The sequence below is a fragment of the Monopterus albus genome, unplaced genomic scaffold, assembly GCF_001952655.1.
Source record: "Monopterus albus unplaced genomic scaffold, M_albus_1.0 scaffold79.1, whole genome shotgun sequence".
NCBI classification, from domain to species: Eukaryota; Metazoa; Chordata; class Actinopteri; order Synbranchiformes; family Synbranchidae; genus Monopterus; species Monopterus albus.
Genome location: NW_018127959.1, coordinates 155,106 through 160,326, shown reverse-complemented (window position 1 = coordinate 160,326; position 5,221 = coordinate 155,106). Strand labels below are relative to the sequence as shown.

Below are 5,221 nucleotides of genomic sequence, written 5' to 3'. Positions count from 1 at the left end.
GTGTATCATTATCCATAAAGTATTGGGGGTAGTTACTCTTGCTGGAACTGTTTCTAATCAGTTTATTTAATATATTCCAAGTACCTTTCATGTTTCTTTTATTATCTTACTAATACTTTAGAGTAATATTGTTTCTTACATCTCCTCAAAATCTCAATTAATTTGTTCTTATATGACTTATATTTTTCTTCCGCCTTCTTTGATCTGTCCTTTATGAATTCCTTATATAACACATTCTTCTTTTTACATGCATTCTGTAATCCCTTACTCATCCACGGTTTCCCACTGTAATTCCTTTTGTTTTTATACTGCTTACGAGGACAGTTCCTGTCATATACTTTCTTAAATATATTTAAAAATTGCTCATATGCTTTATCTAAGTCTTCCTCTCTGTAAACTGATTCCCAGTTTTGCCCCATAAAATCCTCTTTTAGCCTCCTTACAGCTTGTTCGTTCATCCTCCTCCTATAGAAAAGATTTGTTTTTGGCCTCTCTTTTCTATACTGGCCCTCATAAACCACAAATACTGGTAAATGATCACTAATATCATTTATAAGTAATCCACTTGTCATTTTGCTTTCAATATCATTGGTAAATATATAACCTATTAATGTTGCGTGCTGGGTTGTTAATCTACTTGGTTTTGTAATTTTTGGCTATAAACTGCATCTATATATTGTGTTAATAAACTCCTCAGTTCCCGAGTGCTTGTTAGGATTCAACAAATCTATGTTGAAGTCACCACATATAAACATTAATTTATGACTTATTGTCAAGTAATTTTCTTCCATCCAGTCATTAAATTTTTCTATGCTGGTTCCAGGTGCGCTATAAATACAGCTTATTACAACCTTTTTCTTTTTTTCCAAAAGTAATTCAATCGTCACACATTCAAGAAGATTCTCCACTTTTTTATAATAACAAGTTTTATCTATGTACAAGGCCACCCCACCTCCCATCTTATTCTCTCTGTTTGTACATACCAAGTCGTAGCCATCAAGGTCAAAATCCATTCCCCTTACATTATTAATCCAAGTTTCAGAAATAGCAATTATATTAAAAGAATGTTTTAGACTACTAAGATAATGTTTTATACTCTGAAAGTTTGCGTTTCAAGCTACTAAATCAACATTCTAGGGAAAACGAATGTGAATTATGGAATTGCAGTCTGCACTGCCCATCATACATGTCTGCTCTTTGCTAACCTACTGACCTTTGTCTGACTTCTGTCAGACAAAGGTCAGTAGGTCAGATAAGATATATAACTGGTTATATATCGGTTATATATCTTATCAAAGAGCACTGAATGAAATGAACCCAAACTGAATTGCCCAGACTCAGTTGTTGTTGATTTTTAAAATTAGACTGGTTCAGCTGGGCTCAAGCTGAATAAATGCATCTGTCCTATGAAGGAACAAATAGCTTTCCCCATGCCCACCATTCCCTCCGAGCAGGCTAAAGGCAAATGCTTTCAGAAACCAAAAAGACTTGAATAAATTATTTATCCAGGTCTTCTCTGCCTGTGCCATCCTATCCCACTTTCCATGGTATTCTGGGTGAAGCGCAGTTCCTTGTTGCTCCTCGGTCAGACATTATACATCGAGCTACTCTGCATAGTGCATGTATACACTATGATATTCAGTACATCATCACTAACTCCCAGTTTTTGTGTGTGAGTATGTGGAAATAGAAACCGGATCTGCATGGTTGTAGTGATGTATAATATATTCACATTTATATCCATAAACGAGCACACACACACACGCACACACAACCTCATCATCTTGACATTTGGCTGTGCAGGTCAAAGCAGCACATCCTTACCCTGCCAGTTGTTGTGTGTTTCCACGGAAACAGATGTCAGCAGAGGCAGCAGGCTGGGTTGTCTTCACCGAGGTGCAGAACATGCCTCATCTGCACCACATTCATAGACCAACTGAGAAGCAGCCCACTGCGAAGAGCCACGACTCCACAATCTGGGTCAGTGCGCCTGGAGCCATCCTTATGGGGAAGAAAGTAGCCACGGAGGAGAGTGCAGGCGTCACCGGCCCACATGGATCCTAGCATCCAGCTACAGTCGTATCCTCCGTCTGCAGCTGTTTTGCATCCAGATGTGATGAATCCCACTGAGATTCAAAAGGAAGCAAATCCATAAGGTTCTCACATCTGTACACGACAGCGGCGGCTTTCTGCTACAAGAAAATAACCCTGTCTGTACAAAGCATCAGCGTCTCAGTAAAAAGCTGTCTCTATTTCTGCTCCTCCTCCCTCTGCCTAATTCACTGCTTTATCGCTCTATTTCTGTCTTTCTCTGATGCTCACACATATTTCCACTTCACTGCTCTCCCCCTCTCTCTCTCTAATTCTCAGCTGTGTCTCAGTGCTGTGTTCAGCCTGTGCCCAGAGGATGGTGAACATGTGTTTAGGGTGGGGGTTGGGCACTGCTGACTTCATAGGTGGCACTCTTACACCCCGATAGGTTAGGAAGGCTGGAATTGTGCGCTCACAATTTGGGCACAGTAACGTCTACCTGGCAGGTGCTTTAGATAAAATCTGGTTGGCCTCTTTTTCTTCTTTATGCCCCTATTTCTGATTCAAACTTAAGATTAATGGCTGTGATTACTTGTCACACTGTACTTGATAGAGGTGGAATTGTAGTAAAGTAGGAATGGAGAGAAAAGCTGATCTCTATCTGTTTCGAGATGTTCTATAATAAAATATAATAAAATCTCTGTTGTCTTCCTCAACCGCTCCCCAGGACTGCCAGAGGGGAAAACCAAACTCTAGGCTCAGAAATGATAAAACTGTTTTTGCTCCCACTTAACACCACTGCCTTTTTCTAGACAGACAAGACATATTCCTCTACATTATATGAGAAGAGCAGAGGAAGAAAAATAGACAAATGGGAGGTGGAGGGAGAGAAAGGGAAACAGAGGGAGAGTGGAACACAGAAAGCAACAAGACAGACAGAGAGAGGCATCCAGGGAGCAAGAGAACAGAGCTTTGGAATATTTATAGAAGGCTAGAGACTGATGTAAAGAAATTAGCTCCTCTATTTCTGTGCTGTGACACATGGTTGCATTTCACGTGATATTCTGTCAGGCTGAGTCATATCAAAGTGATCCTGCAGTTTGGTGCTTCTGCTGCAAGGATATGAGTCTTTATTTAAAGATTACACACAATAAACTGCTTTATGTTAGGCTTCAAGTGTCTCATAAATGGGCGCTGATTCAGTGACCTGCTGTAGAAGTGTCCCCCTGAGTGCACTTAATCAAGGAAACGATGGCCTTGTGACAATCATAAGAGCCATTAGACTGAGTGTGGTTGTTTGGGAGGGAGAGGAAGGAGATGAAAATGACAAGGGTTTGTTTTAAATATATCATCCATTAGATTCATTTCACATGTGTCTGCTCTCAAACTGAAAATTTGCTCACTGTTAACTGATTAGTTGAGTTTAAATGGATTTCATGTGCTACACGTGATTTTGCTTGCAAATATAAATGTGTGTTCATTTAAGTGTGTGTGGAGACCAGGATACCTCTGGGCCTAGGCCGTGACCTAGATTAGGCCTTGATGCTCCCAAGCTTGGCAGGCTGGGTTTATGTATATGTGTGTGTGTTTGTGTGCCATCCATAGAGAAGATGGTCATGCATGTCTGTTCAGATTCAGTATGCATGAAACGAAGCTGCACGGTAGCTGGCTGTGCTGTGTGTGACTAAGAGCCACAGCTGGATGCCACACAAAAAGGTGAATGTTCACGCAGTAGGAGAGCTTATCCAAAGGGCAATCTTATGTAACGCCAAATACAAATACATGCAAAAAAAATTATATGAAAGGATAGTAAATTCAGACGCAGATGCCAAAGCACAACAATCTCACTGGAGGAATTTCATGCTTCATATTACTCAGGTTTGTGTGTACAGCTTAGCAGATTAGCAGATTTGGTAGTTACTGACTCTGGAATCACTCATTCTCTTTCCATATGGCATAAGATCAAATATCATCTTGGAACTTTTAAAATGACTCTCAGCTGACCTTTATACTACCTTCATAGAATCTGAGTTCTGATTCTGATTATTACCTAATGGCTCACATCCATAGCTCCTTACTCCATGAGTGTGCTGCTAATCAATGCATTATACCAGCCTTATGTAAGAAATGAGTCGGATCATCGTGCTCCAGTTGTTTCCTCACTTGTCCTGTGGCTAAATACACCTCCATGTTATTAAATGGTTAATCCTGTGCATCACATTCGCATGCCATCCACGCCTCCCAGCTCACACTCTGCTCAGGCACAAAAACTGCACCTACAGCCTCAGGCACAGCAGGGTGGACGGTATCATCACACAAATAACTAGACTTTACAACAGCTTCTTCCTTGCTGCAGTAAGACTGATGGTAAATATGAAAATGTGAGAATATATGTGCAGTAACCCCTCACTGCCTCACCAAGCGTAATGACATATCCAACTCCACCATGTGAATTACTAAGTGCAATGTTTGAAGTTCACTGGGGAAAATACCATTACCCTATTTTTGTGTATTGTGGTTTTAATACTTTGTCGCCTTTATGTAACTTTTTTTATTTTAAGACTAAGTGTTCTTTCTGGCTTTTGACTCCTTACCTGACTCCAAAGGAGAGCACAAGAATTCCTGGATGCCTAGACTGTCTGTTTATGCATAAATGGCAAATAAAAATCTTGAATCTTGACATTGTAGAGCGTTAACAAGACAATATATGAAGCTAAATGGTAAACAGCCATAAAATGATAAATTCCCAAACTGAATTGTACAAGTTAACATGTTCATCCAAATGCTGCCAAAGCGCTGGATGTTTCTAGAATATTCTGTCCATGACTTGTGGTAAAAATAGCGATTTGACATGCAGATGGTGACTCTCCCACAGCGTCATGCATGGTAAAGCTAAAGGGAGGGAAGTGGTGGGAAAAAACCCATCAGCAGACACTCGGTAAACACAAGTGTCCAATGCACTCAGAACAGGAAATGACATACACATACACACACATACAAGGAAATTGAAATGTCACTCTGGAGGATGATACGCTGGGACTGGTTGGGTAGAGAGGAATGTCTGAAATACAAACCTGAATCTTGTGTTGCCGGATTAGGAAGGCACTGAGCAGACAGATGTAGAAATATTTCCTTCAGTTTAATGTGATTCTTCCTCATTAAAAACAACCCCAGTATAGAGATAGGCCTA

At 40.3% G+C, this 5,221-nt stretch overlaps 1 protein-coding gene across 5 annotated transcripts in view; it reads right to left on the bottom strand.

The window, feature by feature from the left end:
* The window catches only part of LOC109963757 (nck-associated protein 5-like), a 68,460-nt gene extending 65,871 nt beyond the window's left edge, over window positions 1-2,589 (bottom strand). For 3 of the 5 annotated variants that reach the window (XM_020606552.1, XM_020606551.1, XM_020606553.1), the window contains exon 1: window positions 1,825-2,589. The gene's annotated coding sequence lies outside the window, so the exon portion shown is untranslated. The remainder of the gene's footprint in view (window positions 1-1,824) is intronic. The other 2 variants (XM_020606546.1, XM_020606550.1) reach the window with 1 other exon arrangement.
* Window positions 2,590-5,221: the final 2,632 nt, after the last annotated feature.